The following is a 23,959-nucleotide window of genomic DNA, read 5'->3' as shown; positions in this document are numbered from 1 at the left end:
GTATACAGGGCTGTAGTTATATAGCACCAGGGTATACAGGGCTGTAGGTATATAACACGAGGGGATACAGGGCTGCAGTTATATAGCGACAGGGTATACAGGGCTGTAGTTATATAGCACCAGGGTGACAGGGTATACAGGGCTGCAGTTATATAGCACCAGGGTGACAGGGTGTACAGGGCTGTAGTTATATAGCACCAGGGTGACCGGGTATACAGGGCTGCAGTTATATAGCACCAGGGTGGCAGGGTATACAGGGCTGTAGGTATATAGCACCAGGGTGGCAGGGTATACAGGGCTGCAGTTATATAGCACCTGGGTGACAGGGTATACACGGCTGTAGTTATATAGCACCTGGGTGACAGGGTATACAGGGCTGTAGTTATAGAGCACCAGGGTGACTGGGTATACAGGGCTGTAGTTATATAGCACCCAGGGTATACATGGCTGTATTTATATAGCACCAGGGTATACAGGGCTGTAGTTATAGAGCTCCAGGGTGACAGGGTATACAGGGCTGTAGTTATATAGCACCAGGGTATACAGGGCTGTATTTATATAGCACCAGGGTATACAGGGCTGTAGTTATATACCACCAGGGTGACAGGGTATACAGGGCTGTAGTTATATAGCACCAGGGTGACAGGGTATACAGGGCTGTAGTTATATAGCACCAGGGTGACAGGGTATACAGGGCTGTAGTTATATAGCACCAGGGTGTACAGGGCTGTAGTTATATAGCACCAGGGTGTACAGGGCTGTAGTTATATAGCACCAGGGTGGCAGGGTATACAGGGCTGTAGTTACATAGCACCAGGGTGACAGGGTATACAGGGCTGTAGTTATATAGCACCAGGGTGTACAGGGCTGTAGTTATATAGCACCAGGGTGGCAGGGTATACAGGGCTGTAGGTATATAGCACCAGGGTGACAGGGTATACAGGGCTGTAGTTATATAGCACCAGGGTGACAGGGTATACAGGGCTGTAGTTATATAGCACCAGGGTGACAGGGTATACAGGGCTGTAGTTATATAGCACCAGGGTGACAGGGTATACAGGGCTGTAGTTATATAGCACCAGGGTATACAGGGCTGTAGTTATATACCACCAGGGTGACAGGGTATACAGGGCTGTAGTTATATAGCACCAGGGTGACAGGGTATACAGGGCTGTAGTTATATAGCACCAGGGTGACAGGGTATACAGGGCTGTAGTTATATAGAACCAGGGTGACAGGGTATACAGGGCTGTAGTTATATAGCACCAGGGTGACAGGGCTGTAGTTATATAGCACCAGGGTATACTGGGCTGTAGTTATATAGCACCAGGGTAACAGGGTATACAGGGCTGTAGTTATATAGCACCAGGGTGGCAGAGTATACAGGGCTGTAGGTATATAGCACCAGGGTGGCAGGGTATACAGGGCTGTAGGTATATAGCACCAGGGTGGCAGGGTATACAGGGCTATAGTTATATAGCACCAGGGTGACAGGGTATACAGGGCTATAGTTATATAGCACCAGGGTATACAGGGCTGCAGTTATATAGCACCAGGGTGACAGGGTATACAGGGCTGTAGTTATATAGCACCAGGGTGACAGGGTATACAGGGCTGTAGTTATATAGCACCAGGGTGACAGGGTATACAGGGCTGTAGTTATATAGCACCAGGGTGACCGGGTATACAGGGCTGCAGTTATATAGCACCAGGGTGGCAGGGTATACTGGGCTGTAGTTATATAGCACCAGGGTGGCAGGGTATACAGGGCTGCAGTTATATAGCACCTGGGTGACAGGGTATACAGGGCTGTAGTTATATAGCACCTGGGTGACAGGGTATACAGGGCTGTAGTTATAGAGCACCAGGGTATACATGGCTGTAGTTATATAGCACCAGGGTGGCAGGGTATACAGGGCTGCAGTTATATAGCACCAGGGTGACTGGGTATACAGGGCTGTAGTTATATAGCACCCAGGGTATACAGGGCTGTATTTATATAGCACCAGGGTATACAGGGCTGTAGTTCTAGAGCTCCAGGGTGACAGGGTATACAGGGCTGTAGTTATATAGCACCAGGGTATACAGGGCTGTAGTTATATAGCACCAGGGTGGCAGGGTATACAGGGCTGTAGTTATATAGCACCAGGGTGACAGGGTATACAGGGCTGTAGTTATATAGCACCAGGGTGACAGGGTATACAGGGCTGTAGTTATATAGCACCAGGGTGTACAGGGCTGTAGTTATATAGCACCAGGGTGGCAGGGTATACAGGGCTGTAGTTATATAGCACCAGGGTGACAGGGTATACAGGGCTGTAGTTATATAGCACCAGGGTGACAGGGTATACAGGGCTGTAGTTATATAGCACCAGGGTGTACAGGGCTGTAGTTATATAGCACCAGGGTGGCAGGGTATACAGGGCTGTAGTTACATAGCACCAGGGTGACAGGGGTATACAGGGCTGTAGTTATATAGCACCAGGGTGACAGGGTATACAGGGCTGTAGTTATATAGCACCAGGGTGACAGGGTATACAGGGCTGTAGTTATATAGCACCAGGGTGACAGGGTATACAGGGCTGTAGTTATATAGCACCAGGGTGACATGGTATACAGGGCTGTAGTTATATAGCACCAGGGTGACAGGGGATACAGGGCTGTAGTTATATAGCACCAGGGTGACAGGGTATACAGGGCTGTAGTTATATAGCACCAGGGTGGCAGAGTATACAGGGCTGTAGGTATATAGCACCAAGGTGGCAGGGTATACAGGGCTGTAGGTATATAGCCCCAGGGTGGCAGAGTATACAGGGCTGTAGGTATATAGCACCAGGGTGGCAGGGTATACAGGGCTGCAGTTATATAGCACCAGGGTGGCAGGGTATACAGGGCTGTAGGTATATAGCACCAGGGTGACAGGGCTGTAGTTACATAGCACCAGGGTGTACAGGGCTGTAGTTATATAGCACCAGGGTGGCAGGGTATACAGGGCTGTAGGTATATAGCACCAGGGTGACAGGGTATACAGGGCTGTAGTTATATAGCACCAGGGTGACAGGGTATACAGGGCTGTAGTTATATAGCACCAGGGTATACAGGGCTGTAGTTATATACCACCAGGGTGACAGGGTATACAGGGCTGTAGTTATATAGCACCAGGGTGACAGGGGATACAGGGCTGTAGTTATATAGCACCAGGGTAACAGGGTATACGGGGCTGTAGTTATATAGCACCAGGGTATACTGGGCTGTAGTTATATAGCACCAGGGTAACAGGGTATACAGGGCTGTAGTTATATAGCACCAGGGTGGCAGAGTATACAGGGCTGTAGGTATATAGCACCAGGGTGGCAGGGTATACAGGGCTGTAGGTATATAGCACCAGGGTGGCAGGGTATACAGGGCTGTAGGTATATAGCACCAGGGTGGCAGGGTATACAGGGCTGTAGGTATATAGCACCAGGGTGGCAGAGTATACAGGGCTGTAGGTATATAGCACCAGGGTGGCAGGGTATACAGGGCTGCAGTTATATAGCACCAGGGTGGCAGGGTATACAGGGCTGTAGGTATATAGCACCAGGGTGGCAGGGTATACAGGGCTGTAGGTATATAGCACCAGGGTGGCAGGGTATACAGGGCTGTAGGTATATAGCACCAGGGTGGCAGAGTATACAGGGCTGTAGGTATATAGCACCAGGGTGGCAGGGTATACAGGGCTGCAGTTATATAGCACCAGGGTGGCAGGGTATACAGGGCTGTAGGTATATAGCACCAGGGTATACAGGGCTATAGTTATATAGCACCAGGGTGACAGGGTATACAGGGCTGTAGTTATATAGCACCAGGGTATACAGGGCTGCAGTTATATAGCACCAGGGTGACAGGGTATACAGGGCTGTAGTTATATAGCACCAGGGTGACAGGGTATACAGGGCTGTAGTTATATAGCACCAGGGTGACAGGGTGTACAGGGCTGTAGTTATATAGCACCAGGGTGACCGGGTATACAGGGCTGCAGTTATATAGCACCAGGGTGGCAGGGTATACTGGGCTGTAGTTATATAGCACCAGGGTGGCAGGGTATACAGGGCTGCAGTTATATAGCACCTGGGTGACAGGGTATACAGGGCTGTAGTTATAAAGCACCTGGGTGACAGGGTATACAGGGCTGTAGTTATAGAGCACCAGGGTATACATGGCTGTAGTTATATAGCACCAGGGTGGCAGGGTATACAGGGCTGCAGTTATATAGCACCAGGGTGACTGGGTATACAGGGCTGTAGTTATATAGCACCCAGGGTATACAGGGCTGTATTTATATAGCACCAGGGTATACAGGGCTGTAGTTCTAGAGCTCCAGGGTGAGAGGGTATACAGGGCTGTAGTTATATAGCACCAGGGTATACAGGGCTGTAGTTATATACCACCAGGGTGACAGGGTATACAGGGCTGTAGTTCTATAGCACCAGGGTGACAGGGTATACAGGGCTGTAGTTATATAGCACCAGGGTGACAGGGTATACAGGGCTGTAGTTATATAGCACCAGGGTGACAGGGTATACAGGGCTGTAGTTATATAGCACCAGGGTGACAGGGTATACAGGGCTGTAGTTATATAGCACCAGGGTGACAGGGGATACAGGGCTGTAGTTATATAGCACCAGGGTGGCAGGGTATACAGGGCTGTAGGTATATAGCACCAGGGTGACAGGGTATACAGGGCTGTAGTTATATAGCACCAGGGTGACAGGGGATACAGGGCTGTAGTTATATAGCACCAGGGTAACAGGGTATACGGGGCTGTAGTTATATAGCACCAGGGTAACAGGGTATACAGGGCTGTAGTTATATAGCACCAGGGTGGCAGAGTATACAGGGCTGTAGGTATATAGCACCAGGGTGGCAGGGTATACAGGGCTGTAGGTATATAGCACCAGGGTGGCAGAGTATACAGGGCTGTAGGTATATAGCACCAGGGTGGCAGGGTATACAGGGCTGCAGTTATATAGCACCCAGGGTATACAGGGCTGTATTTATAGAGCACCAGGGTATACAGGGCTGTAGTTATAGAGCTCCAGGGTGACAGGGTATACAGGGCTGTAGTTATATAGCACCAGGGTATACAGGGCTGTATTTATATAGCACCAGGGTATACAGGGCTGTAGTTATATACCACCAGGGTGACAGGGTATACAGGGCTGTAGTTATATAGCACCAGGGTAACAGGGTATACAGGGCTGTAGTTATATAGCACCAGGGTGGCAGAGTATACAGGGCTGTAGGTATATAGCACCAGGGTGGCAGGGTATACAGGGCTGTAGGTATATAGCACCAGGGTGGCAGGGTATACAGGGCTGTAGGTATATAGCACCAGGGTGACAGGGTATACAGGGCTGTAGTTATATAGCACCAGGGTGACAGGGGATACAGGGCTGTAGTTATATAGCACCAGGGTAACAGGGTATACGGGCTGTAGTTATATAGCACCAGGGTATACTGGGCTGTAGTTATATAGCACCAGGGTAACAGGGTATACAGGGCTGTAGTTATAAAGCACCAGGGTGGCAGAGTATACAGGGCTGTAGGTATATAGCACCAGGGTGGCAGGGTATACATGGCTGTAGGTATATAGCACCAGGGTGGCAGAGTATACAGGGCTGTAGGTATATAGCACCAGGGTGGCAGGGTATACAGGCTGCAGTTATATAGCACCAGGGTGGCAGGGTATACAGGGCTGCAGTTATATAGCACCAGGGTGGCAGGGTATACAGGGCTATAGTTATATAGCACCAGGGTGACAGGGTATACAGGGCTGTAGTTATATAGCACCAGGGTATACAGGGCTGCAGTTATATAGCACCAGGGTGACAGGGTATACAGGGCTGTAGTTATATAGCACCAGGGTGACAGGGTATACAGGGCTGTAGTTATATAGCACCAGGGTGACAGGGTGTACAGGGCTGTAGTTATATAGCACCAGGGTGACCGGGTATACAGGGCTGCAGTTATATAGCACCAGGGTGGCAGGGTATACTGGGCTGTAGTTATATAGCACCAGGGTGGCAGGGTATACAGGGCTGTAGGTATATAGCACCAGGGTGGCAGGGTATACAGGGCTGTAGGTATATAGCACCAGGGTGACAGGGTATACAGGGCTATAGTTATATAGAACCAGGGTGACAGGGTATACAGGGCTGTAGTTATATAGCACCAGGGTATACAGGGTTGTAGGTATATAGCACCAGGGTATACAGGGCTGCAGTTATATAGCACCAGGGTGACAGGGTATACAGGGCTGTAGTTATATAGCACCAGGGTGACAGGGTATACAGGGCTGTAGTTATATAGCACCAGGGTGACAGGGTATACAGGGCTGTAGTTATATAGCACCAGGGTGACAGGGTATACAGGGCTGTAGTTATATAGCACCAGGGTGACAGGGTATACAGGGCTGCAGTTATATAGCACCAGGGTGACAGGGCTGTAGTTATATAGCACCAGGGTGACCGGGTATACAGGGCTGCAGTTATATAGCACCAGGGTGGCAGGGTATACAGGGCTGTAGGTATATAGCACCAGGGTGGCAGGGTATACAGGGCTGTAGTTATATAGCACCTGGGTGACAGGGTATACAGGGCTGTAGTTATAGAGCACCAGGGTATACAGGGCTGTAGTTATATATCGACAGGGTATATAGGGCTGTAGTTATATAGCACCAGGGTATACAGGGCTGTATTTATATAGCACCAGGGTATACAGGGCTGTAGTTATATACCACCAGGGTGACAGGGTATACAGGGCTGTAGTTATATACCACCAGGGTGACAGGGTATACAGGGCTGTAGTTATATAGCACCAGGGTGACAGGGTATACAGGGCTGTAGTTATATAGCACCAGGGTGACAGGGTATACAGGGCTGTAGTTATATAGCACCAGGGTGACAGGGTATACAGGGCTGTAGTTATATAGCACCAGGGTGACAGGGTATACAGGGCTGTAGTTATATAGCACCAGGGTGACAGGGTATACAGGGCTGTAGTTATATAGCACCAGGGTGACAGGGTATACAGGGCTGTAGTTATATAGCACCAGGGTGACAGGGTATACAGGGCTGTAGTTATATAGCACCAGGGTGACAGGGGATACGGGGCTGTAGTTATATAGCACCAGGGTGACAGGGTATACGGGGCTGTAGTTATATAGCACCAGGGTATACTGGGCTGTAGTTATATAGCACCAGGGTATACAGGGCTGTAGTTATATAGCACCAGGGTGGCAGAGTATACAGGGCTGTAGGTATATAGCACCAGGGTGGCAGGGTATACAGGGCTGTAGGTATATAGCACCAGGGTGGCAGAGTATACAGGGCTGTAGGTATATAGCACCAGGGTGGCAGGGTATACAGGGCTGCAGTTATATAGCACCAGGATGGCAGGGTATACAGGGCTGTAGGTATATAGCACCAGGGTGACAGGGTATACAGGGCTGTAGTTCTATAGCACCAGGGTGACAGGGTATACAGGGCTGTAGTTATATAGCACCAGGGTGACAGGGTATACAGGGCTGTAGTTATATAGCACCAGGGTGACAGGGTATACAGGGCTGTAGTTATATAGCACCAGGGTATACAGGGCTGTAGTTCTATAGCACCAGGGTGACCGGGTATACAGGGCTGCAGTTATATAGCACCAGGGTGGCAGGGTATACAGGGCTGTAGGTATATAGCACCAGGGTGGCAGGGTATACAGGGCTGCAGTTATATAGCACCTGGGTGACAGGGTATACAGGGCTGCAGTTATATAGCACCAGGGTGACAGGGGATACAGGGCTGTAGTTATATAGCACCAGGGTGACAGGGTATACAGGGCTGTAGTTATATAGCACCAGGGTGACAGGGTATACAGGGCTGTAGTTATATAGCACCAGGGTGACAGGGTATACAGGGCTGTAGATATATAGCACCAGGGTGACAGGGTATACAGGGCTGTAGTTATATAGCACCAGGGTGACAGGGTATACGGGGCTGTAGTTATATAGCAGCAGGGTGACAGGGTATACGGGGCTCTAGTTATATAGCACCAGGGTGACAGGGTATACAGGGCTGTAGTTATATAGCACCAGGGTGTACAGGGCTGTAGTTATATAGCACCAGGGTGGCAGGGTATACAAGGCTGTAGTTATATAGCACCAGGGTGACAGGGTATACAGGGCTGTAGTTATATAGCACCAGGGTGTACAGGGCTGTAGTTATATAGCACCAGGGTGGCAGGGTATACAGGGCTGTAGGTATATAGCACCAGGGTGACAGGGTATACAGGGCTGTAGTTATATAGCACCAGGGTGACAGGGTATACAGGGTTGTAGTTATATAGCACCAGGGTATACTGGGCTGTAGTTATATAGCACCAGGGTAACAGGGTATACAGGGCTGTAGTTATATAGCACCAGGGTGGCAGAGTATACAGGGCTGTAGGTATATAGCACCAGGGTGGCAAGGTATACAGGGCTGTAGGTATATAGCACCAGGGTGGCAGAGTATACAGGGCTGTAGGTATATAGCACCAGGGTGGCAGGGTATACAGGGCTGTAGTTATATAGCACCAGGGTGGCAGGGTATACAGGGCTGTAGGTATATAGCAACAGGGTGACAGGGTATACAGGGCTATAGTTATATAGCACCAGGGTGACAGGGTATACAGGGCTGTAGTTATATAGCACCAGGGTGACAGGGTATACAGGGCTGTAGTTATATAGCACCAGGGTGACAGGGTATACAGGGCTGTAGTTATATAGCACCAGGGTGACAGGGTATACAGGGCTGTAGTTATATAGCACCAGGGTGACAGGGTATACAGGGCTGCAGTTATATAGCACCAGGGTGACAGGGTATACAGGGCTGTAGTTATATAGCACCAGGGTGACCGGGTATACAGGGCTGTAGTTATATAGCACCAGGGTGGCAGGGTATACAGAGCTGTAGGTATATAGCACCAGGGTGACAGGGTATACAGGGCTGTAGTTATATAGCACCAGGGTGACAGGGGATACAGGGCTGTAGTTATATAGCACCAGGGTAACAGGGTATACGGGGCTGTAGTTATATAGCACCAGGGTATACTGGGCTGTAGTTATATAGCACCAGGGTGGCAGAGTATACAGGGCTGTAGGTATATAGCACCAGGGTGGCAGGGTATACATGGCTGTAGGTATATAGCACCAGGGTGGCAGAGTATACAGGGCTGTAGGTATATAGCACCAGGGTGGCAGGGTATACATGGCTGTAGGTATATAGCACCAGGGTGGCAGAGTATACAGGGCTGTAGGTATATAGCACCAGGGTGGCAGGGTATACAGGGCTGCAGTTATATAGCACCAGGGTGGCAGGGTATACAGGGCTGTAGGTATATAGCACCAGGGTGACAGGGTATACAGGGCTATAGTTATATAGAACCAGGGTGACAGGGTATACAGGGCTGTAGGTATATAGCACCAGGGTATACAGGGCTGCAGTTATATAGCACCAGGGTGACAGGGTATACAGGGCTGTAGTTATATAGCACCAGGGTGACAGGGTATACAGGGCTGTAGTTATATAGCACCAGGGTGACAGGGTATACAGGGCTGTAGTTATATAGCACCAGGGTGACAGGGTATACAGGGCTGCAGTTATATAGCACCAAGGTGACAGGGCTGTAGTTATATAGCACCAGGGTGACAGGGTATACAGGGCTGCAGTTATATAGCACCAAGGTGACAGGGCTGTAGTTATATAGCACCAGGGTGACCGGGTATACAGGGCTGCAGTTATATAGCACCAGGGTGGCAGGGTATACAGGGCTGTAGGTATATAGCACCAGGGTGGCAGGGTATACAGGGCTGTAGTTATATAGCACCTGGGTGACAGGGTATACAGGGCTGTAGTTATAGAGCACCAGGGTATACAGGGCTGTAGTTATATAGCGACAGGGTATACAGGGCTGTAGTTATATAGCACCAGGGTATACAGGGCTGTATTTATATAGCACCAGGGTATACAGGGCTGTAGTTATATACCACCAGGGTGACAGGGTATACAGGGCTGTAGTTATATACCACCAGGGTGACAGGGTATACAGGGCTGTAGTTATATAGCACCAGGGTGACAGGGTATACAGGGCTGTAGTTATATAGCACCAGGGTGACAGGGTATACAGGGCTGTAGTTATATAGCACCAGGGTGACAGGGTATACAGGGCTGTAGTTATATAGCACCAGGGTGACAGGGTATACAGGGCTGTAGTTATATAGCACCAGGGTGACAGGGTATACAGGGCTGTAGTTATATAGCACCAGGGTGACAGGGTATACAGGGCTGTAGTTATATAGCACCAGGGTGACAGGGTATACAGGGCTGTAGGTATATAGCACCAGGGTGGCAGAGTATACAGGGCTGTAGGTATATAGCACCAGGGTGGCAGGGTATACAGGGCTGCAGTTATATAGCACCAGGATGGCAGGGTATACAGGGCTGTAGGTATATAGCACCAGGGTGACAGGGTATACAGGGCTGTAGTTCTATAGCACCAGGGTGACAGGGTATACAGGGCTGTAGTTATATAGCACCAGGGTGACAGGGTATACAGGGCTGTAGTTATATAGCACCAGGGTGACAGGGTATACAGGGCTGTAGTTATATAGCACCAGGGTATACAGGGCTGTAGTTATATAGCACCAGGGTGACCGGGTATACAGGGCTGCAGTTATATAGCACCAGGGTGGCAGGGTATACAGGGCTGTAGGTATATAGCACCAGGGTGGCAGGGTATACAGGGCTGCAGTTATATAGCACCTGGGTGACAGGGTATACAGGGCTGCAGTTATATAGCACCAGGGTGACAGGGTATACAGGGCTGTAGTTATATAGCACCAGGGTGACAGGGTATACAGGGCTGTAGTTATATAGCACCAGGGTGACAGGGTATACAGGGCTGTAGATATATAGCACCAGGGTGACAGGGTATACAGGGCTGTAGTTATATAGCACCAAAGTGACAGGGTATACGGGGCTGTAGTTATATAGCAGCAGGGTGACAGGGTATACGGGGCTGTAGTTATATAGCACCAGGGTGACAGGGTATACGGGGCTGTAGTTATATAGCACCAGGGTGACAGGGTATACGGGGCTGTAGTTATATAGCACCAGGGTATACTGGGCTGTAGTTATATAGCACCAGGGTAACAGGGTATACAGGGCTGTAGTTATATAGCACCAGGGTGGCAGAGTATACAGGGCTGTAGGTATATAGCACCAGGGTGGCAGGGTATACAGGGCTGTAGGTATATAGCACCAGGGTGGCAGAGTATACAGGGCTGTAGGTATATAGCACCAGGGTGGCAGGGTATACAGGGCTGCAGTTATATAGCACCAGGGTGGCAGGGTATACAGGGCTGTAGGTATATAGCACCAGGGTGACAGGGTATACAGGGCTATAGTTATATAGCACCAGGGTATACAGGGCTGCAGTTATATAGCACCAGGGTGACAGGGTATACAGGGCTGTAGTTATATAGCACCAGGGTGACAGGGCTGCAGTTATATACCACCAGGGTGACAGGGTATACAGGGCTGTAGTTATATACCACCAGGGTGACAGGGTATACAGGGCTGTAGTTATATACCACCAGGGTGACAGGGTATACAGGGCTGTAGTTATATAGCACCAGGGTGACAGGGTATACAGGGCTGTAGTTATATAGCACCAGGGTGACAGGGCTGTAGTTATATACCACCAGGGTATACAGGGCTGTAGTTATATAGCACCAGGGTGACAGGGTATACAGGGCTGTAGTTATATAGCACCAGGGTGACAGGGCTGTAGTTATATACCACCAGGGTATACAGGGCTGTAGTTATATAGCACCAGGGTGACAGGGTATACAGGGCTGTAGTTATATAGCACCAGGGTGACCGGGTATACAGGGCTGTAGTTATAGAGCACCAGGGTATACAGGGCTGTAGTTATATAGCACCAGGGTGACAGGGTATACAGGGCTGTAGTTATATAGCACCAGGGTGGCAGGGTATACAGGGCTGTAGTTATATAGCACCAGGGTGGCAGGGTATACAGGGCTGTAGGTATATAGCACCAGGGTGGCAGGGTATACAGGGCTGCAGTTATATAGCACCAGGGTGGCAGGGTATACAGGGCTGTAGTTATATAGCACCAGGGTGACAGGGTATACAGGGCTGTAGTTATATAGCACCAGGGTGACAGGGTATACAGGGCTGTAGTTATATAGCACCAGGGTGACAGGGTATACAGGGCTGTAGTTATATAGCACCAGGGTGACAGGGTGTACAGGGCTGTAGTTATATAGCACCAGGGTGACAGGGTATACAGGGCTGCAGTTATATAGCACCTGGGTGACAGGGTATACAGGGCTGTAGTTATATAGCACCAGGGTGACAGGGTATACAGGGCTGCAGTTATATAGCACCAGGGTGACAGGGTATACAGGGCTGCAGTTATATAGCACCAGGGTGACAGGGTATACAGGGCTGCAGTTATATAGCACCAGGGTGACAGGGTATACAGGGCTGCAGTTATATAGCACCAGGGTATACAGGGCTGTAGTTATATAGCTCCAGGGTATACAGGGCTGTAGTTATATAGCACCAGGTGGCAGGGTATACAGGGCTGTAGGTATATAGCACCAGGGTGGCAGGGTATACAGGGCTGCAGTTATATAGCACCAGGGTGGCAGGGTATACAGGGCTGTAGGTATATAGCACCAGGGTGACAGGGTATACAGGGCTGTAGTTCTATAGCACCAGGGTGACAGGGTATACAGGGCTGTAGTTATATAGCACCAGGGTGACAGGGTATACAGGGCTGTAGTTATATAGCACCAGGGTGACAGGGTATACAGGGCTGTAGTTATATAGCACCAGGGTGACAGGGTATACAGGGCTGTAGTTATATAGCACCAGGGTATACAGGGCTGTAGTTATATAGCACCAGGGTGACCGGGTATACAGGGCTGTAGGTATATAGCACCAGGGTGGCAGAGTATACAGGGCTGTAGGTATATAGCACCAGGGTGGCAGGGTATACAGGGCTGCAGTTATATAGCACCAGGGTGGCAGGGTATACAGGGCTGTAGGTATATAGCACCAGGGTGACAGGGTATACAGGGCTATAGTTATATAGCACCAGGGTGACAGGGTATACAGGGCTGTAGTTATATAGCACCAGGGTATACAGGGCTGCAGTTATATAGCACCAGGGTGACAGGGTATACAGGGCTGTAGTTATATAGCACCAGGGTGACAGGGCTGCAGTTATATACCACCAGGGTGACAGGGTATACAGGGCTGTAGTTATATACCACCAGGGTGACAGGGTATACAGGGCTGTAGTTATATACCACCAGGGTGACAGGGTATACAGGGCTGTAGTTATATAGCACCAGGGTGACAGGGTATACAGGGCTGTAGTTATATAGCACCAGGGTGACAGGGGCTGTAGTTATATACCACCAGGGTATACAGGGCTGTAGTTATATAGCACCAGGGTGACAGGGTATACAGGGCTGTAGTTATATAGCACCAGGTGACAGGGCTGTAGTTATATACCACCAGGGTATACAGGGCTGTAGTTATATAGCACCAGGGTGACAGGGTATACAGGGCTGTAGTTATATAGCACCAGGGTGACCGGGTATACAGGGCTGTAGTTATAGAGCACCAGGGTATACAGGGCTGTAGTTATATAGCACCAGGGTGACAGGGTATACAGGGCTGTAGTTATATAGCACCAGGGTGGCAGGGTATACAGGGCTGTAGTTATATAGCACCAGGGTGGCAGGGTATACAGGGCTGTAGGTATATAGCACCAGGGTGGCAGGGTATACAGGGCTGCAGTTATATAGCACCAGGGTGGCAGGGTATACAGGGCTGTAGTTATATAGCACCAGGGTGACAGGGTATACAGGGCTGTAGTTATATAGCACCAGGGTGACAGGGTATACAGGGCTGTAGTTATATAGCACCAGGGTGACAGGGTATACAGGGCTGTAGTTATATAGCACCAGGGTGACAGGGTGTACAGGGCTGTAGTTATATAGCACCAGGGTGACAGGGTATACAGGGCTGCAGTTATATAGCACCTGGGTGACAGGGTATACAGGGCTGTAGTTATATAGCACCAGGGTGACAGGGTATACAGGGCTGCAGTTATATAGCACCAGGGTGACAGGGTATACAGGGCTGCAGTTATATAGCACCAGGGTGACAGGGTATACAGGGCTGCAGTTATATAGCACCAGGGTGACAGGGTATACAGGGCTGCAGTTATATAGCACCAGGGTATACAGGGCTGTAGTTATATAGCTCCAGGGTATACAGGGCTGTAGTTATATAGCACCAGGGTGGCAGGGTATACAGGGCTGTAGGTATATAGCACCAGGGTGGCAGGGTATACAGGGCTGCAGTTATATAGCACCAGGGTGGCAGGGTATACAGGGCTGTAGGTATATAGCACCAGGGTGACAGGGTATACAGGGCTGTAGTTCTATAGCACCAGGGTGACAGGGTATACAGGGCTGTAGTTATATAGCACCAGGGTGACAGGGTATACAGGGCTGTAGTTATATAGCACCAGGGTGACAGGGTATACAGGGCTGTAGTTATATAGCACCAGGGTGACAGGGTATACAGGGCTGTAGTTATATAGCACCAGGGTATACAGGGCTGTAGTTATATAGCACCAGGGTGACCGGGTATACAGGGCTGCAGTTATATAGCACCAGGGTGGCAGGGTATACAGGGCTGTAGGTATATAGCACCAGGGTGGCAGGGTATACAGGGCTGCAGTTATATAGCACCTGGGTGACAGGGTATACAGGGCTGCAGTTATATAGCACCAGGGTGACAGGGTATACAGGGCTGTAGTTATATAGCACCAGGGTGACAGGGTATACAGGGCTGTAGTTATATAGCACCAGGGTGACAGGGTATACAGGGCTGTAGATATATAGCACCAGGGTGACAGGGTATACAGGGCTGTAGTTATATAGCACCAAAGTGACAGGGTATACGGGGCTGTAGTTATATAGCAGCAGGGTGACAGGGTATACGGGGCTGTAGTTATATAGCACCAGGGTGACAGGGTATACGGGGCTGTAGTTATATAGCACCAGGGTGACAGGGTATACGGGGCTGTAGTTATATAGCACCAGGGTATACTGGGCTGTAGTTATATAGCACCAGGGTAACAGGGTATACAGGGCTGTAGTTATATAGCACCAGGGTGGCAGAGTATACAGGGCTGTAGGTATATAGCACCAGGGTGGCAGGGTATACAGGGCTGTAGGTATATAGCACCAGGGTGGCAGAGTATACAGGGCTGTAGGTATATAGCACCAGGGTGGCAGGGTATACAGGGCTGCAGTTATATAGCACCAGGGTGGCAGGGTATACAGGGCTGTAGGTATATAGCACCAGGGTGACAGGGTATACAGGGCTATAGTTATATAGCACCAGGGTGACAGGGTATACAGGGCTGTAGTTATATAGCACCAGGGTATACAGGGCTGCAGTTATATAGCACCAGGGTGACAGGGTATACAGGGCTGTAGTTATATAGCACCAGGGTGACAGGGCTGCAGTTATATACCACCAGGGTGACAGGGTATACAGGGCTGTAGTTATATACCACCAGGGTGACAGGGTATACAGGGCTGTAGTTATATACCACCAGGGTGACAGGGTATACAGGGCTGTAGTTATATAGCACCAGGGTGACAGGGTATACAGGGCTGTAGTTATATAGCACCAGGGTGACAGGGCTGTAGTTATATACCACCAGGGTATACAGGGCTGTAGTTATATAGCACCAGGGTGACAGGGTATACAGGGCTGTAGTTATATAGCACCAGGGTGACAGGGCTGTAGTTATATACCACCAGGGTATACAGGGCTGTAGTTATATAGCACCAGGGTGACAGGGTATACAGGGCTGTAGTTATATAGCACCAGGGTGACCGGGTATACAGGGCTGTAGTTATAGAGCACCAGGGTATACAGGGCTGTAGTTATATAGCACCAGGGTGACAGGGTATACAGGGCTGTAGTTATATAGCACCAGGGTGGCAGGGTATACAGGGCTGTAGTTATATAGCACCAGGGTGGCAGGGTATACAGGGCTGTAGGTATATAGCACCAGGGTGGCAGGGTATACAGGGCTGCAGTTATATAGCACCAGGGTGGCAGGGTATACAGGGCTGTAGTTATATAGCACCAGGGTGACAGGGCTGTAGTTATATAGCACCAGGGTGACAGGGTATACAGGGCTGTAGTTATATAGCACCAGGGTGACAGGGTATACAGGGCTGTAGTTATATAGCACCAGGGTGACAGGGTATACAGGGCTGCAGTTATATAGCACCAGGGTATACAGGGCTGTAGTTATATAGCTCCAGGGTATACAGGGCTGTAGTTATATAGCACCACGGTGACAGGGTATACAGGGCTGCAGTTATATAGCACCAGGGTGACAGGGTATACAGGGCTGTAGTTATATAGCACCAGGGTGACAGGGTATACAGGGCTGTAGTTATATAGCACCAGGGTGACAGGGTGTACAGGGCTGTAGTTATATAGCACCAGGGTGACAGGGTGTACAGGGCTGTAGTTATATAGCACCAGGGTGACAGGGTATACAGGGCTGCAGTTATATAGCACCTGGGTGACAGGGTATACAGGGCTGTAGTTATATAGCACCAGGGTGACAGGGTATACAGGGCTGCAGTTATATAGCACCAGGGTGACAGGGTATACAGGGCTGCAGTTATATAGCACCAGGGTGACAGGGTATACAGGGCTGCAGTTATATAGCACCAGGGTGACAGGGTATACAGGGCTGCAGTTATATAGCACCAGGGTATACAGGGCTGTAGTTATATAGCTCCAGGGTATACAGGGCTGTAGTTATATAGCACCAGGGTGGCAGGGTATACAGGGCTGTAGGTATATAGCACCAGGGTGGCAGGGTATACAGGGCTGCAGTTATATAGCACCAGGGTGGCAGGGTATACAGGGCTGTAGGTATATAGCACCAGGGTGACAGGGTATACAGGGCTGTAGTTCTATAGCACCAGGGTGACAGGGTATACAGGGCTGTAGTTATATAGCACCAGGGTGACAGGGTATACAGGGCTGTAGTTATATAGCACCAGGGTGACAGGGTATACAGGGCTGTAGTTATATAGCACCAGGGTGACAGGGTATACAGGGCTGTAGTTATATAGCACCAGGGTATACAGGGCTGTAGTTATATAGCACCAGGGTGACCGGGTATACAGGGCTGTAGGTATATAGCACCAGGGTGGCAGAGTATACAGGGCTGTAGGTATATAGCACCAGGGTGGCAGGGTATACAGGGCTGCAGTTATATAGCACCAGGGTGGCAGGGTATACAGGGCTGTAGGTATATAGCACCAGGGTGACAGGGTATACAGGGCTGTAGTTATATAGCACCAGGGTATACAGGGCTGCAGTTATATAGCACCAGGGTGACAGGGTATACAGGGCTGTAGTTATATAGCACCAGGGTGACAGGGCTGCAGTTATATACCACCAGGGTGACAGGGTATACAGGGCTGTAGTTATATACCACCAGGGTGACAGGGTATACAGGGCTGTAGTTATATACCACCAGGGTGACAGGGTATACAGGGCTGTAGTTATATAGCACCAGGGTGACAGGGTATACAGGGCTGTAGTTATATAGCACCAGGGTGACAGGGCTGTAGTTATATACCACCAGGGTATACAGGGCTGTAGTTATATAGCACCAGGGTGACAGGGTATACAGGGCTGTAGTTATATAGCACCAGGGTGACAGGGCTGTAGTTATATACCACCAGGGTATACAGGGCTGTAGTTATATAGCACCAGGGTGACAGGGTATACAGGGCTGTAGTTATATAGCACCAGGGTGACCGGGTATACAGGGCTGTAGTTATAGAGCACCAGGGTATACAGGGCTGTAGTTATATAGCACCAGGGTGACAGGGTATACAGGGCTGTAGTTATATAGCACCAGGGTGGCAGGGTATACAGGGCTGTAGTTATATAGCACCAGGGTGGCAGGGTATACAGGGCTGTAGGTATATAGCACCAGGGTGGCAGGGTATACAGGGCTGCAGTTATATAGCACCAGGGTGGCAGGGTATACAGGGCTGTAGTTATATAGCACCAGGGTGACAGGGTATACAGGGCTGTAGTTATATAGCACCAGGGTGACAGGGTATACAGGGCTGTAGTTATATAGCACCAGGGTGACAGGGTATACAGGGCTGTAGTTATATAGCACCAGGGTGACAGGGTGTACAGGGCTGTAGTTATATAGCACCAGGGTGACAGGGTATACAGGGCTGCAGTTATATAGCACCTGGGTGACAGGGTATACAGGGCTGTAGTTATATAGCACCAGGGTGACCGGGTATACAGGGCTGTAGTTATATAGCACCAGGGTGACAGGGTATACAGGGCTGCAGTTATATAGCACCAGGGTATACAGGGCTGTAGTTATATAGCTCCAGGGTATACAGGGCTGTAGTTATATAGCACCAGGGTGGCAGGGTATACAGGGCTGTAGGTATATAGCACCAGGGTGGCAGGGTATACAGGGCTGCAGTTATATAGCACCAGGGTGGCAGGGTATACAGGGCTGCAGTTATATAGCACCAGGGTGACAGGGTATACAGGGCTGCAGTTATATAGCACCAGGGTGACAGGGTATACAGGGCTGCAGTTATATAGCACCAGGGTGACAGGGTATACAGGGCTGCAGTTATATAGCACCAGGGTATACAGGGCTGTAGTTATATAGCTCCAGGGTATACAGGGCTGTAGTTATATAGCACCAGGGTGGCAGGGTATACAGGGCTGTAGGTATATAGCACCAGGGTGGCAGGGTATACAGGGCTGTAGGTATATAGCACCAGGGTGGCAGGGTATACAGGGCTGCAGTTATATAGCACCAGGGTGGCAGGGTATACAGGGCTGTAGGTATATAGCACCAGGGTGACAGGGTATACAGGGCTGTAGTTCTATAGCACCAGGGTGACAGGGTATACAGGGCTGTAGTTATATAGCACCAGGGTGACAGGGTATACAGGGCTGTAGTTATATAGCACCAGGGTGACAGGGTATACAGGGCTGTAGTTATATAGCACCAGGGTGACAGGGTATACAGGGCTGTAGTTATATAGCACCAGGGTATACAGGGCTGTAGTTATATAGCACCAGGGTGACCGGGTATACAGGGCTGCAGTTATATAGCACCAGGGTGGCAGGGTATACAGGGCTGTAGGTATATAGCACCAGGGTGGCAGGGTATACAGGGCTGCAGTTATATAGCACCTGGGTGACAGGGTATACAGGGCTGCAGTTATATAGCACCAGGGTGACAGGGTATACAGGGCTGTAGTTATATAGCACCAGGGTGACAGGGTATACAGGGCTGTAGTTATATAGCACCAGGGTGACAGGGTATACAGGGCTGTAGATATATAGCACCAGGGTGACAGGGTATACAGGGCTGTAGTTATATAGCACCAAAGTGACAGGGTATACGGGGCTGTAGTTATATAGCAGCAGGGTGACAGGGTATACGGGGCTGTAGTTATATAGCACCAGGGTGACAGGGTATACGGGGCTGTAGTTATATAGCACCAGGGTGACAGGGTATACGGGGCTGTAGTTATATAGCACCAGGGTATACTGGGCTGTAGTTATATAGCACCAGGGTAACAGGGTATACAGGGCTGTAGTTATATAGCACCAGGGTGGCAGAGTATACAGGGCTGTAGGTATATAGCACCAGGGTGGCAGGGTATACAGGGCTGTAGGTATATAGCACCAGGGTGGCAGAGTATACAGGGCTGTAGGTATATAGCACCAGGGTGGCAGGGTATACAGGGCTGCAGTTATATAGCACCAGGGTGGCAGGGTATACAGGGCTGTAGGTATATAGCACCAGGGTGACAGGGTATACAGGGCTATAGTTATATAGCACCAGGGTGACAGGGTATACAGGGCTGTAGTTATATAGCACCAGGGTATACAGGGCTGCAGTTATATAGCACCAGGGTGACAGGGTATACAGGGCTGTAGTTATATAGCACCAGGGTGACAGGGCTGCAGTTATATACCACCAGGGTGACAGGGTATACAGGGCTGTAGTTATATACCACCAGGGTGACAGGGTATACAGGGCTGTAGTTATATAGCACCAGGGTGACAGGGTATACAGGGCTGTAGTTATATAGCACCAGGGTGACAGGGCTGTAGTTATATACCACCAGGGTATACAGGGCTGTAGTTATATAGCACCAGGGTGACAGGGTATACAGGGCTGTAGTTATATAGCACCAGGGTGACAGGGCTGTAGTTATATACCACCAGGGTATACAGGGCTGTAGTTATATAGCACCAGGGTGACAGGGTATACAGGGCTGTAGTTATATAGCACCAGGGTGACCGGGTATACAGGGCTGTAGTTATAGAGCACCAGGGTATACAGGGCTGTAGTTATATAGCACCAGGGTGACAGGGTATACAGGGCTGTAGTTATATAGCACCAGGGTGGCAGGGTATACAGGGCTGTAGTTATATAGCACCAGGGTGGCAGGGTATACAGGGCTGTAGGTATATAGCACCAGGGTGGCAGGGTATACAGGGCTGCAGTTATATAGCACCAGGGTGGCAGGGTATACAGGGCTGTAGTTATATAGCACCAGGGTGACAGGGTATACAGGGCTGTAGTTATATAGCACCAGGGTGACAGGGTATACAGGGCTGTAGTTATATAGCACCAGGGTGACAGGGTATACAGGGCTGTAGTTATATAGCACCAGGGTGACAGGGTATACAGGGCTGCAGTTATATAGCACCAGGGTATACAGGGCTGTAGTTATATAGCTCCAGGGTATACAGGGCTGTAGTTATATAGCACCACGGTGACAGGGTATACAGGGCTGCAGTTATATAGCACCAGGGTGACAGGGTATACAGGGCTGTAGTTATATAGCACCAGGGTGACAGGGTATACAGGGCTGTAGTTATATAGCACCAGGGTGACAGGGTATACAGGGCTGTAGTTATATAGCACCAGGGTGACAGGGTATACAGGGCTGTAGTTATATAGCACCAGGGTGACAGGGTATACAGGGCTGTAGTTATATAGCACCAGGGTGACAGGGTATACAGGGCTGCAGTTATATAGCACCAGGGTGACAGGGTATACAGGGCTGCAGTTATATAGCACCAGGGTGACAGGGTATACAGGGCTGTAGTTATATAGCTCCAGGGTATACAGGGCTGTAGTTATATAGCACCAGGGTGACAGGGTATACAGGGCTGTAGTTATATAGCACCAGTGTGACAGGGTATACAGGGCTGTAGTTATATAGCACCAGGGTGACAGGGTATACAGTGCTATAGTTATATAGCACCAGGGTGACAGGGTATACAGGGCTGCAGTTATATAGCACCAGGGTGACAGGGTATACAGGGCTGTAGTTATATAGCACCAGGGTGACAGGGTATACAGGGCTGTAGTTATATAGCACCAGGGTGACAGGGTATACAGGGCTGTAGTTATATAGCACCAGGGTGACAGGGTATACAGGGCTGTAGTTATATAGCACCAGGGTGACAGGGTATACAGGGCTATAGTTATATAGCACCAGGGTGACAGGGTATACAGGGCTGCAGTTATATAGCACCAGGGTGACAGGGTATACAGGGCTGTAGTTATATAGCACCAGGGTGACAGGGTATACAGGGCTGTAGTTATATAGCACCAGGGTGACAGGGTATACAGGGCTGTAGTTATATAGCACCAGGGTATACAGGGCTGCAGTTATATAGCACCAGGGTGACAGGGTATACAGGGCTGTAGTTATATAGCACCAGGGTGACAGGGTATACAGGGCTGCAGTTATATAGCACCTGGGTGACAGGGTATACAGGGCTGTAGTTATATAGCACCAGGGTGACAGGGTATACAGGGCTGCAGTTATATAGCACCTGGGTGACAGGGTATACAGGGCTGTAGTTATATAGCACCAGGGTGACAGGGTATACAGGGCTGTAGTTATATAGCACCAGGGTATACAGGGCTGTAGTTATATAGCACCAGGGTGACAGGGTATACAGGGCTGCAGTTATATAGCACCTGGGTGACAGGGTATACAGGGCTGTAGTTATATAGCACCAGGGTGACAGGGTATACAGGGCTGTAGTTATATAGCACCAGGGTGACAGGGTATACAGGGCTGTAGTTATATAGCACCAGGGTGACAGGGTATACAGGGCTGTAGTTATATACCACCAGGGTGACAGGGTACACAGGGCTGTAGTTATATAGCACCAGGGTGACAGGGTATACAGGGCTGTAGTTATATAGCACCAGGGTGACATGGTATACAGGGCTGTAGTTATATAGCACCAGGGTGACAGGGTATACAGGGCTGTAGTTATATAGCACCAGGGTGACCGGGTATACAGGGCTGTAGTTATAGAGCACCAGGGTATACAGGGCTGTAGTTATATAGCACCAGGGTGACAGGGTATACAGGGCTGTAGTTATATAGCACCAGGGTGACAGGGTATACAGGGCTGTAGTTATATAGCACCAGGGTGTACAGGGCTGTAGTTATATAGCACCAGGGTGACAGGGTATACAGGGCTGTAGTTATATAGCACCAGGGTGACAGGGTATACAGGGCTGTAGTTATATAGCACCAGGGTGACAGGGTATACAGGGCTGTAGTTATATAGCACCAGGGTGACAGGGTATACAGGGCTGTAGTTATATAGCACCAGGGTGACAGGGTATACAGGGCTGTAGTTATATAGCACCAGGGTGACAGGGTATACAGGGCTGTAGTTATATAGCACCAGGGTGACATGTTATACAGGGCTGTAGTTATATAGCACCAGGGTGACAGGGTACACAGGGCTGTAGTTATATAGCACCAGGGTGACAGGGTATACAGGGCTGTAGTTATATAGCACCAGGGTGACAGGGTATACAGGGCTGTAGTTATATAGCACCAGGGTGTACAGGAACTGTATTTATGTACAGAGTATGCTGGAAGTTGTAGTACTTTGCAAGGAACGACAACACACGGTTGTACTTTCTACTCTATTACACAGCAAACTGCCTACACCGCTTCTCATAATCCATGTGATTACAGCTGTACTATAAAGCGACATAAGGTAATTATACACCACAAATAAAATAAAAACCATCACATACACATTGCCGCATGCGTACAGAGGAGAGCAGTAGAGTTTACAGCTGCGTTACCTCAGTGTCACTGGATCCTCTACCATGTGCAGGAACTGAACAGCCGGCCTCCTTCTGCTTTACTACTTCCAGCTAATCTCACTCCTGACCCACCCACCGATAGAGGAAAAACTCACCCGAGATAATACCAGCGGCCATTTTGTAGAAGGTCATAAAACAATTCAAAATGAATAAGCTGACGTCATCAAAATGGCTCCAGTGATCAAGACCAGAAAGGAACAACAATGTTAGAGATGATTATAGCGAGAACAGCGATAGATAGATAGATAGATAGATAGATAGATAGATAGATAGATAGATAGATAGATAGATAGATAGATAGATAGATAGATAGATAGCACTAGTGCGCTTCTACCAGAGGAGAAATGAATGGGACATTGCTGTGTTGATCTACACATGTGTGCACATGTGCAGAAGAGTGGAAAAATGCACAGCGGCCATGTTACTAGAGGGCAAGTGCTGATACATCTGTGTGAAAATGTGTTGGCGTTGTAAGCGTCATAGCAACACTCACTGACTTCATGAACAAATACACCGCCGTTGGCCGGGCTGTGATGTTAACCCTGTGGGTGCTTGAACATATCTAGTAGTA

General features: G+C 49.5%; 1 protein-coding gene across 1 annotated transcript in view; it reads right to left on the bottom strand.

Moving 5' to 3' along the window:
* The window catches only part of THADA (THADA armadillo repeat containing), a 479,325-nt gene extending 455,856 nt beyond the window's left edge, over positions 1 to 23,469 (bottom strand). Inside the window, exon 1 of the mRNA XM_075863236.1 lies at positions 23,368 to 23,469. The gene's annotated coding sequence lies outside the window, so the exon portion shown is untranslated. The remainder of the gene's footprint in view (positions 1 to 23,367) is intronic.
* Positions 23,470 to 23,959: the final 490 nt, after the last annotated feature.

The sequence above is a fragment of the Rhinoderma darwinii genome, chromosome 4, assembly GCF_050947455.1.
Source record: "Rhinoderma darwinii isolate aRhiDar2 chromosome 4, aRhiDar2.hap1, whole genome shotgun sequence".
NCBI classification, from domain to species: domain Eukaryota; kingdom Metazoa; phylum Chordata; class Amphibia; order Anura; family Rhinodermatidae; genus Rhinoderma; species Rhinoderma darwinii.
This window is presented reverse-complemented; position numbering and strand designations above follow the sequence as displayed.